This window comes from Agelaius phoeniceus, chromosome 9, assembly GCF_051311805.1.
Source record: "Agelaius phoeniceus isolate bAgePho1 chromosome 9, bAgePho1.hap1, whole genome shotgun sequence".
Lineage (NCBI taxonomy): Eukaryota > Metazoa > Chordata > Aves > Passeriformes > Icteridae > Agelaius > Agelaius phoeniceus.
This window is the reverse complement of record NC_135273.1, coordinates 24,305,364-24,317,718: the sequence shown is the minus strand read 5'-3', so window position 1 is coordinate 24,317,718 and position 12,355 is coordinate 24,305,364.

The following is a 12,355-nucleotide window of genomic DNA, read 5'->3' as shown; positions in this document are numbered from 1 at the left end:
AACACCTCTGATACACATCAGCCCATCAGAAGGAAACCCCAACAAATTGCACCTCCCTCTCGCCAGGACTATCCTCTGCTACCAAAACGAATCAAAAGGTAAAACTGTCTCCAAGACTTGAGATGGGAAGAGCAGGTGCCCAAGACCTGTATCCATGCTCCTTTCTGCATGACTCCTGAGCAGCTGCAGCCTTGTGAGCCCGAGAGGTGGCCCTGCTGGGGCAGCAGTGGCCAGCCCAGGCACACACACCAGCTGCTGCACTGCTGCCAGAGATAAGCCACAGTGCTTCCTCAGGCAGCAGCTTCCTTCAGTCTGAAATTGCCTTTCCTGATTTACTGACGAAGATTTATAATGTGATCACTGCAGAGATGACTTTTTGTTAAAAGGAAAGAGAAATAATCAATAGTGGCTTGGGCTGGAAAGGGACCTTGGAATTGATTTGGAGATGACATGCTGGGCTTGGGCCCAAAGCAGAGATCCTGGCCAAGCAGAGTCTAATGCTTTTAGAGTTCATTTAAAGACGACCCAAAATTAAATTTCCAATTGTAGGGGTCTAATTCACTCCAGATTGTTTAGAAACACTGCTAAGAAGAAAGAAAAATCCCAATACAAATACCCTTCAGAGGTTTTGGAGTTCAACTTCTTAAATTTTTAAGCAGACCTTGTATTTTATCCCGTATTTGCTCACTTTTGTTGCTATAGGTTGTCACATTCTGCTAACCCGGAAGACCAATCAGAGGCAAGTTTCTCAGACAGCTTGCAAACACGACTGTTTTCTTCACACTGTTTCAATTCAGTGCTACTTCTGCCGTAGACAGACCCACATTTTTAAAGCTATTTATTTTCCCCTGAAATACATACAAAAACGCAGTAGCAAGAAGGCACAATACTCCACCTATTTAGCACTTGAAAATATTTCACCTCATTTTGCCATATCACAAGCAAGACTTGAGAAGTTACCTGGCTTTAGAGATTGCCACACATTCATCCCTCGAGACTGCAGTAGTCCCATCACATCAGATTCATCTGCAGTGCAGTCTTACCTGCCAACTCTGCCAGCAGCATTTGCTTCACAACTGCGAAAAAAGCGAGAATAAACCCCATGGTGATGACCTGGCAAAAGGTCACTGAATCTCACTCTGCTGTGAAATGCCACTGAAGACATCCAGAAAAAGATCCAGAGCACCAGAAATGCAGCAGTGACAGAAAACCTGTCATCTGTAACTCAGAGTATTTCAGTAGCTCCAGCAGCCTGAGCAGTACCTTTGGAGAGTTCTCAATGCCAAAGCCCCAGAGTTTTCCCCTAGAGAAAGCATCACTCTGGAAAGACAAGGGAGAAGGGGGTGAACATGGTAGAAAGAAGAGGGGAAATGGAAGTAAAAAGCACTTCTTTCAAGTGAGTCATACTCACTTTGACTGTTTCTTCAGCTGTGTCTTGACAAACAATTAATGGTAGATTTTCACACTAGCACTCATTTGGCAGAAGATATTTAAGTCAATACAAAACACAGATCGGATTTCAAATTAGCAGGATCACCAATGAATTAGATGACGAGAACGATAGCAAGCCTGTGCTGGCACCAGGCTTCAGCCTGCCACCTGGTATTCCAGATTGCACTGATCCCAGCCTGTGCTGGTCCCCACCACCTGGTGCATTGCAAAATGCCTCTTCTGCAGTACTGCAAGGCTTTCTGAGCAGCCCTCTTGGAAGGAGGGCCCTTCTGTTTCCAAGGTCACCCACACTTCCAAGAAACAGCCTTGCAGAAAGGCTGCTCAGCTCCACCAGACCTTTATGTGCATCTCAGCACCATAAGAATCACAAACCACTTCAGCCTGCTGACTGACCAGTGATCTATCACTGCACTCCTCCTCATGACCAGGATTACCTTCTCAGGCCCATTTTGCTCATTGAAGGCAGCTGTACTCCTCCTTGACACAATCCATAGCGAGCATCCCCACTCCAAAAGGACATGTATGCTTCTGCCCAAATCAGCTTCCCCTTGCTGCCAGAACTTTGTGGACCAGCTATTTTTCTCTCCCTTTTAGCCAGTTTGATAACAGCTCATACCCATGTCCTGGTCACAGCTGGGGCCAGACCATGATGTGAAGCATGCCCAGGTGTGCCCAGAGCACCCCTCAGAAAGCCCTGCTGTTTCTGGGTAGAGGGCATCTTGTGCTGTATCATCTAATCAGGGAGAAGAACTTCCTAAATGTAAGCAGACAAATTCCCTATTCCATAAACTATATGGGGAAAAGAGCTTTGCTATATTTAGCAACAAATAATTTTGTAAGTCCAAACAATAGTGAAATAATCAACTGTAGAGCAGGAGAGGTCACATGCCTAATCTACATTGATGAGCAGAGAAAAGTCGTGCCAGGGTCCAGAGCAGATTCCACACTGAAACCTCACTTCTGGCAGGAGTAAGTCACCACTACTGCTGCACACAGACAGCTCTGCATTGCTATTCATCTTCCTTAAAACTAACAGCAAAAAACTCCAGGGGTGAGGCCTGAAGAAAAATTGGCAGAGACTGCAAGCCTTGGCCAGGGCCTCTCTAGGAGTGCTCCCAAGGACACAGCATGCAGTACCTGGTGCTCTGTCCATTGCCACCCCTAGGGACACAGCAGCTGGAGCCCATGCCAGAACACAATGTTCAGAAAGCAGCACAATCAAAAAAAAATCAGACCAGCCAGCACCTTGAACTACATGTAGCAAGTAACAGAGAGAAAATTCAGAAAAACAACAGCATACTTGGCTTAGAAAGACATTTTCTTAAGTTAGTCAATGGCTTCTAAGGAGATTTCCAGCAATGCCAAGGAATCAGTAGTGCAGAGCCTTCCTTCTTACCTGGTTCCACCACCTTCTTCCAAGCGCAGCAGCCTTCACGACCTTTACATGGACCAACTTCAGCCACCTGGCACTGAAGATTTGATGCTGAAACACCTGCAAAGCAAAGTGTAGTAGATCACTCACCTTAACCAGAAAAGCCTGTGTCTTATCTGCTACATCACAGAACCCTAGCAAATTTTCTGGGATCTAGCTAGTGGACCAGTGGGGAGGGGAGCCAAGGACTGCTGGCACACGGAGCCTGCCTGGGGAAGGTGCAGTGCTGGGGCTACACCCAAGCTCCCGGGGCAGAACAGGGACAGGAGAGCTAGGGATGGACTTCACAGAATATTCTGAGTTGGAAGGGACCCTCAAGGATCACCATGTTCAACTCCCTCAAGTAAATGGCCCACACAGGGATTGAAGCCATGACCTTGGCACTGTCAGCATCATGTTCTGACCATTGAGCCAATAAAAGATTGGTGGAATATCCAGTTGCATATCAGGGGGAAGGAAAAGATACATGACCTGGAATAAAACCTGCCAAAACAAAGTTAAATCATTATTATTTTTTAAAAATATCCCCTATTTTCACTTCCAGGATAAAGATATATGAAACTACTGCTTTGTGACTCACAGCTACAATGCTCTAAATCCAGCACCAGGAACACTAAAGGACATCTGCCATGCCATTGCTCTGTTTTCCACCTTGGCAAAAGCAGATAATTTATGATCTCTCTGCTATCACAGTAGCTTAGAGGCTTCTTACACAAGTAAAAACCACTGAGACTATTAGAGTGGATGTAGAATAAAAATGCAAAATATATCTACTATATAACTCTCCATATTAGCTATAGCTGGAAGGAAAATAGGAGGCTCAGCAGATTAACTCCTTTACTCATTATGGTAAATTATCCATTCCAAAAGGCAACTAGTGGCATGAAAATATGTGTATGTTAGAGGACATGAGCAGAGGGGTAAATTTCCCCACCATTAACAGTGCTAGTTTATGTTTTTATCTTTACAACAAATTAGCCATACATTACAAAAGCTTTTCAACAGCTCTTTCAGTAAAAATAAACCTTGAGCTCACAAATATTGACATCTCTGTCTTTTCATGATAACATACCTTAAAGGAGATAATATTTTTCTGCAGTGATTAGGAAAAAAACCCACTGATTCAAACCGTGCAAGAGTAGCCTCAAAGGCAAAAGTCCACTTACCCTTTCCTCCCCTAATATATGCTAATTTGTTCCAGTGAGGACATTAACATTTAAGAGCAGGCAGGTCTGCTTCACCTGCTCCAGTGTAGCAGAGGCTGCTTTGGAGTGACAGATGAAAGCCCCATGGCACAGGCTGCCCTCAGGGGGACACACCATGGGCACACCTCAGCCCCCAGCACGGGCGCAGGCCCAGGGCCCCTCCTGTCAGCAAGGGGAGAGAGCAAGGGGGGACCTCAGACAATGTCTTACGGGCTGGAATGCAGTAAGGCACTGATACTGTGAAAGTCAAAGAGAAATCTCTTCCAGGCTGGAGGAACAAGAGGCTGAGGTGGGTTCTGCTTTATACCATTAGGCACAGTTGAATAAAAGGCACATTTCCCTACTGAGCCCTTTTACCCCAACAACAGGATGAATTATGTCCAATATATATTCATTCCTCATTTCTTGAGAAGGTGAAAGTGGCATCTTTTAGTTTTCCAGAAGTGAAAGGCTGGATCTCTATCTTTCCTGCTTGCAAGCCTTAGGGACTAACAGGCATCACTCCATCCGGGAGACAAAAATCTGCCCTTCCAGCTGAGACCATAGCCCAAGAGTATTGATCAAACATCCCCCTCCCTCCCACATAATAGAATTTCCCAGTGAGCTAATTGTTTTTTTCTTCTTTCATCTCCATAAATGAGGTCAATGGCAAGGGCAAAGAAGAGAGAATTAGCTCTAAGTGTTCTTGGCTTCAAAGCAAGAGGAGACAGAGCTTCCAGATTTTGGAGAGTGCTCTACAGGATTTATAAAGTACCATGGGACCTTACAAATATCTGAATTTAGAATTGCTTCGGCTTAGGACAAGGCTTGCTGCACTGCCCAAAGATTTATGTTTTTCTACACCTGCTGTTACAGTTTGGCAATGTCACTTGTAGGTCACTGATGGCTTTCCTGCTGTACCTCCAACAGGTACCTCACTTCATGGTGAGTGACCAGCTCCCATCTACAACTCCTAAAGCACTTGACAAAAATGCATAAAGCGTCCCAGCAGATGTGGGAGCAGGCATGTAGCACAGTGCATCTCTGTGCCTTGTCCTCATTCTCTTCTGCTGCAGTGGCAGAGCTGAGCAGCACCTCTCACCCTGCAGCCCTGTGCTGGGAGTGCAAGTGAGGAGGCAAAGCAGAGTCTGACAATGCAGGTCCAGACACACACCCACATCCTGCTTACAGACAGGAATGCTCAATCACCAGCAAAGGGCCAATGACAGAATTAAAACCCCATGCCTGAGAGAAAAGTAGGTACTTTGGCTTTCTCTTCCAAAACAGCAATGATTCTCTGAGGTCTGGCCATCAGCCCTTCTCTCTTTTTCTCCCCCCAAAATGTGGGCATTCCCTTGTGCAGCATAAAAAGCCCTACAGGACTCATTAGTATTAATTCAGACAGAATTAATAATATGAATCAGGAATGATGGTCAGGGACAGGCAGCTGCAGACTACTGCTTCTGTGGGTAGGGAAGTAATTAATTTGCTGCTGAACTCTTCACAAAGTGTTTTCCCATATTTTGGGGACAGTTAGAATGTAAAAGTTACATTGACAGTAGAAACAGCAAGTTCTTCACCAGAAAGATTAAAAACAAATCAAAAACCAAACAAAAACAAACAAACAAAAAAAATTCAACCCACCTCCACAAGTCCGTTAGTCTGTTCTGTTTCAGTCCCAGCACTATCACCTGAATGCTGGTTGTGTGTGGTGAAGCTTCTGGCACACTCAGGGCTATTGCAGCATCTGCTTTACAACCCTCAGGTTACCACTGAGTCAAAACTGTCCAAGCACAAGACAAGAGGGCACAGCCAGAGTAGGGGGACAGGACAGCTATGGCCTCACCAGCCCTTGCTCCTGGCAGTCACCCCATTTGCAGCACAGGTGGTGATGCCTTAAGTTTTAGCTTTCCTGTTTTCCAGATTCTGTACTGCATTGGTGTGTAACTCTGAACTTGATACAAAGTGTTAGCAAGTTCTCCTCACAGTTCAGTTACACAAAACAATCCTTTTCCACCCTGAGAACCAAGGACACCACTGTAGCTTCAGGCCCCAAAAATAGAAACAGTGAATTGAGGAGAGCAATTTAGAGGATGGCACTTCATAACCTGAAGCTGTAATTGGACAATCGACCCCAATATGTAAATGGAAAAAACTTACAAAAGTGTGAAAACTCGTGACTTTGCATCCATCTTGGGTGTAGCCTCAGCCAGGTTCTTGTACTGCCCAAGGTGTCTCCTTTGAGGGCCTTTTAATAAACCCCTGCTTTATTCCTTTAACACTGTCCAGCTCCTAACACTGCCTCTGTTCCAGGCAGCCTCTCGAGGGGTGGGTGGGAGGAGGGCTCTCATCTGCTGGGAAACCAACCAAAGAGCTGCCAGGCAGGTGGGAACAGTTTTATGCTCTCCCAATCAAGGCAAGGCACACCTCAGTGGTGAAATTCCCAGCTGTTCCCTCGTTAACACTGGTGCTGAAGCTGTAGAAAAGAGTTTTGCATTTTGGAAAGATACCTTTAAACCAAGTTCTGAGTTTTGTGGGATTTGCACAGATGACCTCTCAAGAGGCAGAACAAACCTAGCAGATGTTACTGGTCTCAAAGCAGACAAGGTACTCTGTCCTGAGGGATCAGCCCTCACTAACCAAAAGCTACAACACAAGCAAGGTCAACAATAACACCATGTCCAACATTTGTAAAAGGAATTCTGCAAAGCAAATTTTTTATTGGAACATGCCTGACACATTTACATATGCTTTCCCCACACTTTTGCCAGAAAGGACACCTTATAGAATAGAAAACCTGCCAAAAACATATGCAATTCAACTCTGGGAATAATTTTTGAAAGTCTGTTCCTTCCTGGATGTGAGCAAAGGTTATTATGTGTCTAGAATAGATCCAGTCCGGACAGATGGAGCATCATGGGGGGAGGAGGACTGAACTCATGGTCTGTTTGTTTCCTGAAGAGCCTTTTGTAATGAACTCTGTAAAAAGACTTTTTGTAAATCCAAGTGAACTAAATTGCTTTATACAGCACTGGAATAAACAACTTATTGACAATTAGATTTTTTTTTTTTATTACTTAAAAAATGTATCTTGGAAACAGAAAAACAAGGAGGAAAAACTGGATAAAATCATTTTAAAATGCACACCTGTCAGTAGGCTGGAAATTAAACCTCTTCCAAAAAAGAGTTTCTCATCTAAATCATACGAGCAATCCCATCAAAAGTCAGTAGTTTATTATTTTCAGGAATAAAGATCTCTATCGTTCTTTTCAAGCTCTGATCAGTTCCAGATCACAGAATCATCTATCAAGATCCTCAATAATCCATCCTGTTCCCTGTGTTGTTACTGTCTGTAATGAACAATGTGCCCTAGAAACTATCACATGATCTGAAGACCTCTGAATCTTTAACAGGATGCAGTCTTGTGAGATTTGCATCTTCTCCTGATAATTTTTGAAAGGGCAAAAAACACTGCAAACACATGCTGAAAATTTGAGCATAAAAGAGAAATCTTATAGTGGTGTTTTTCTTTAGCATCAGATAGATATTACTCAAAAAAACCAAGAAACCCAAAAAAGCAGAATCAAAACAAGGAATTTATGATCTTAAGCCAAAACTGAGAAAGAGACCTGAGACAATCTTAGCAGGCATCATGAGACTGAAATTATTTTCAGCTACAGCTAATGTTATTTTAACCTATCTTTGCTTGTACCATTTGACTCTGTTGTGGTCCAACTCTTGCTCTAACTCAGGTACTGAAATGCCAGGTTTGGTGCAAATCTCAGAGGGAAGAAATGAGCACATTTCAGTTCAGTCCCAGCTTTGATACATCCCCTTCCTAGCTCCATCTCCAGCACTGTGCTTTTACTCCTTTCCCCATTCCTACAGAAGGAGCAATGCAGAGTAAAGGGCTCCTGATCATTCTTCATCTCCATACCACAACATGGTGGTGGGGACTTCTGTCTCCAGGTCCTACTGACTGCTCCTCTCATGGGAAAACAAGACAAATGTTTGTTCAGGCAATTCAAAGTAAAAACCTACTGCAAATATACAATTTGTGTTTGAGTGAACTTTTGAGTAAGTCTTTGCCTAGTTTTGCTCACATTCAGGCTATGATCTTCTAGTACTTAAAAAAGCCTTGAGAACTCCTTCACAAATATTATCCACAGATAATTTAAAATGAGGCTTAAATGGCAACCTGTTTATACCACAAAAGGTGAAATTAGTTAATGGATGATACTGTAAAAATCCAACTAGCTTTCAATATTGAATTTCTATGGATCATAGGTTTGTTTCATAGCTCTATGAAACCTGCCCTTAAGAGTAAATGAAGAATAATTACAATAGCATTTTCCAAACATGTTTCAATTGTGATTGCCAGTGCAAGAGGGGTTACAGCAGAAAAGGTAGGAAAAGCAAAAACTGGCTCAAGACTTTTCCCCCTCTTCTGCCTCCCCATGAGATTTTGCCAAAGCAGATGACACACCAAACTGTGCTACATGGCAAACTGGAGCAGAGAATTCATTCAAGTCAAAAGTACCTCCCCTGTTTTCTTTCTTCAGACACCACTGATAAAGGAAATTGGCAACATTCACGTAGGATCACTATCCAAATGCCCACATCCTTAGGCCATAATCTAAAACCCTGTTTTTTCACTCAAGAAACCTGGCATTTAGCAACAGAAATTCAAAGCCAAAGAGCCAGTTGCTCCAGACTGCATCATCACAGACAACCCATCTCAGGTTCACTGCTAAGTTATTTTGGTGCCAAATAAGTTTTCAACACAATCTTCCAGCACAGGAATTTAAGAACCTCCAAAAGAGGGAAATATAACCCAAAGGGAAAATTTAAAATTAAAAAAAAAAGTGAAGACAAAACAAATTCAACTGTACCCAGCAACATCTTGGGAAAAGAAATGAATGAAGGAAAAAGTTGTGGACAGCTCTGTGTCTGATTTTATACAGTCAGCACAGAAATGCTTTATCATCACCTACAATATAAGCAACGCAACATTTTTGGTACTGTATAGAAGCATGTATATTTTTTGTACTAAAGAGAGTTAATTTTCATCTATTTCCTCTATTTCCTCCATTCAGGCAACTACTTAATACATTGATCTTTGTTGCATTTCCATTTTCTCCACCAATACACTTCTTATAATTGGAACGAGCTGCTCTATTAAGCTTCTTAATAGATTCTATGTTCTCAAAACCCAATAACTTCAGGACAATACATTAAAATAGACAACAAATTAAGCTTGCTGTTTGCAAATATGAGACCCCATCAACAGTGACCTTTAAAGTTACTGCAAGGACACTGTTTAGAATTGGTTGCAGAGAAACCAGTATCTGATACATGTAATTGCATTAGTTTGTGTCAATGCTAAACACCCTGAGACTCTTCTGATGGCCAGGAACAAATTACAGTTCTGTGGTGAAGCAGCAATGCACACATGTGCAGATGTCAATGAATTCATTTAGACCTGTGGGTGCACAGTGGCTGTGGAATAAACAGGACCTCTGCATCACCCAGCACAGACATTGCCTGGTTTGAGTGATGGAGTCTGGGCTTAGCTTTGTATATGCAAGCAGTGTTGAGCATTACACACAGCACAGAAGTATTTTGACAGTCTAACATATTTATTTTAATTATATCAATTGGATCCAATAGCTATGCCAGAATATCACATTAACTTAGTTTGAAATACCATGTGAGCAGAGTTTTTATTTGCAAACCATTACAAAGATGTAATTCCATTTAAAAATAGCAAGCAGTATAAAATAATTCTCTCAAAGCTGGTTAGCCCCAGTATGATTTCTACCTCTGCCAATAGCTAATAACTACCTTCACATGCATTTTAGATCACTTCTTAAGTATGTCAGAGGGGTTTTCTGCCACAGCTGCAGAACAGGGTGACCTGACAGTGTGGAGGGTGAACACCTGAAATACACTGAGCAGCTGGAGCTAGGGGAGGGATATGCCTGACAGACACATGGCAAACTGCTGGAGTGGATATTTGCCACAACTCAGCCTCTAGGACAGGGCAGGAGATCACATTTGCTCCAGCAGGTCTATCACCAATTCCAGCCTGAGATCAGACTGAAACAACACTATGAGTTAGGAGGAATGAAGCTTGGTAAAGTGAATCTGGGTAGGTAGCCCAAAAGGGAAGACTGTCTTCATCTAGCTTTGTGCTTCCTGGGAAATATTTTATTCAAAAGTGAGTCCCCAGCTGCCCTTCACCTGGCATTAGCCTTTGCTAACCACTTCCACAAACAGCTCCATGGGTAACATCAGCAACACAGCTGCCCTCCTGGCTGCCAATCGACCCCTCACACCTCTGTCTATTTCTGATTCCAATGCCTGTTTCCTTGCAATTTCGGTTTCTTTCAACTTACACATTTCCGCAGCCTGGCAGGGTGAACTGTTGCAGTTGAAATCCCCCTGCTCACAGGCAATTAGTGAGTGTACACTTCCATGTGAAATACTCTGGCATACAGTTCATTTTGTATTACCCTGCCTGCATGACCTGTATGGCACCTTCTACCAGCACGTTACTTTTTTTAGCACGGAAATCGTTGTACAAACGACTTTGCTTTTGTTACAGTTTTTCACATTTGCCTCGGGCTTAATCACGAGCACAACTGCTAATTATTTGCACCTCCCACAGCGCGGTCTGGGCTTATCCAAGATAAGAACAGTTCAGCCCCTCCTTCGCCACCTGCCAGCCCAGGCCTGCTGCCAGCAATTCCCTCTGATAACCCAGGCTGTGGCAGCAGCTGAGGACGAGCAGTAAATATTGTTTGTTTTCCTTGGGCACTTTTACTTGGAGGCTGTGGCGAGAGATGTGGGGCTGGGCGGGGGCACAGCTGAAACAATCCATGCTAAAAACAGGCCAAAAGCACTGTGAAAGACTGCTGTTACCACTAAAACCAAGATTTATTTAGTGTTTGGGGACAAAACCCAAGTACCTTTGTTAGCTGGCATGTGGTGGTTCTCCTCAAAGGGAATATTAACATCTCTCCACCCAGGCAGGGGCTGTAGCTCTTTTCAGGCTGGCAGAAATGCCAGCCTCCTCAGAGGGCAGGGCTCCCTGGAGCCTGCCCGCAGGGCTGGAAATCCGGAGCGGGAGCAGTGTCAGGGAAGGCCCTGACCCGGACCCCGGTGCCGCCGCCGCCTTTCCCTCAGCAGGGCTGGAAATCCGGGAGCAGGAGCAGTGTTAGGGAAGGCCCTGACCCAGACCCGGTGCCGCCGCCTTTCCCTCAGCAGGGCTGGAAATCCGGAGCGGGAGCAGCAGCAGGGAAGGCCCTGACCGGACCCTGTGCCACCGCCTTTCCCTCAGCAGGGTTGGAAATGCGGAGCGGGAGCAGCGGCAGGGAAGGCCCTGACCGGACCCTGTGCCACCGCCTTTCCCTCAGCAGGGCTGGAAATGCGGAGCGGTAGCAGCGGCAGGGAAAGCCCTGACCCGGAGCCGGTGCCGCCGCAATTCTCTCGGCAGGGCTCGCTACACACACCAGCTCCCACCTACCACCCGCTGCTTACTAAACTTGTGTTCATTTCAAACAAGTCTGGTCCATTTCCAACGTTTTCTCTCCCACTGAAGAAAGCTACCTAAAGGAAGCAAGAAGCATAATCCAAAACAAGTATCTTTACTGTCTTCCCAGGTGTAACATCTTCACGCCCATTTGGCTCTCTGAGTGCTTCTCTCCACAATGAAAAGACTGAACCCCACCATTTTTGTCTCTGGCAGAGCTATTATGGATAAACCAGATCTAAGTTATTTTTCATTACATGCAAATGACAAATGTGAAAACCTAAAAGTCTAATGTTGCAGTGCTGACTTCCCAGGCAACTGCTTGTCACATGTGACCACATGGAAGATGCAAACAACAGCACCTAAAGATGGAAGTTCACTCACAACAGCATAAAACCAGGGTTAATAGAAACACTTCCTTGATGGCTTCATTAGACCTAGCCTAGCACAGCTGGACAGAAGCAGAAAAAACCCTGCAGAAACAAAGTCATAGCCAACCATCCTGTACTACTCCGTGGGGCAAAATGCCAACAATTTCCTTGTAAGTCTCTGAAGGCAGCAGTTGTCTATTCAGCAGAGACTCTTCAATTATTCAAACATAAACCATGTTTTCATATTCACGTGACCTCATCTGAATCTCACAAGGGAAAAAAAAAATTACTGACAAATTAATTTGAGTCAGGTGTCAGCCTAGTATCATATAGACAAAGATGAATGCATTAGAATTTCAATATCAGTAAACAGAACATTATG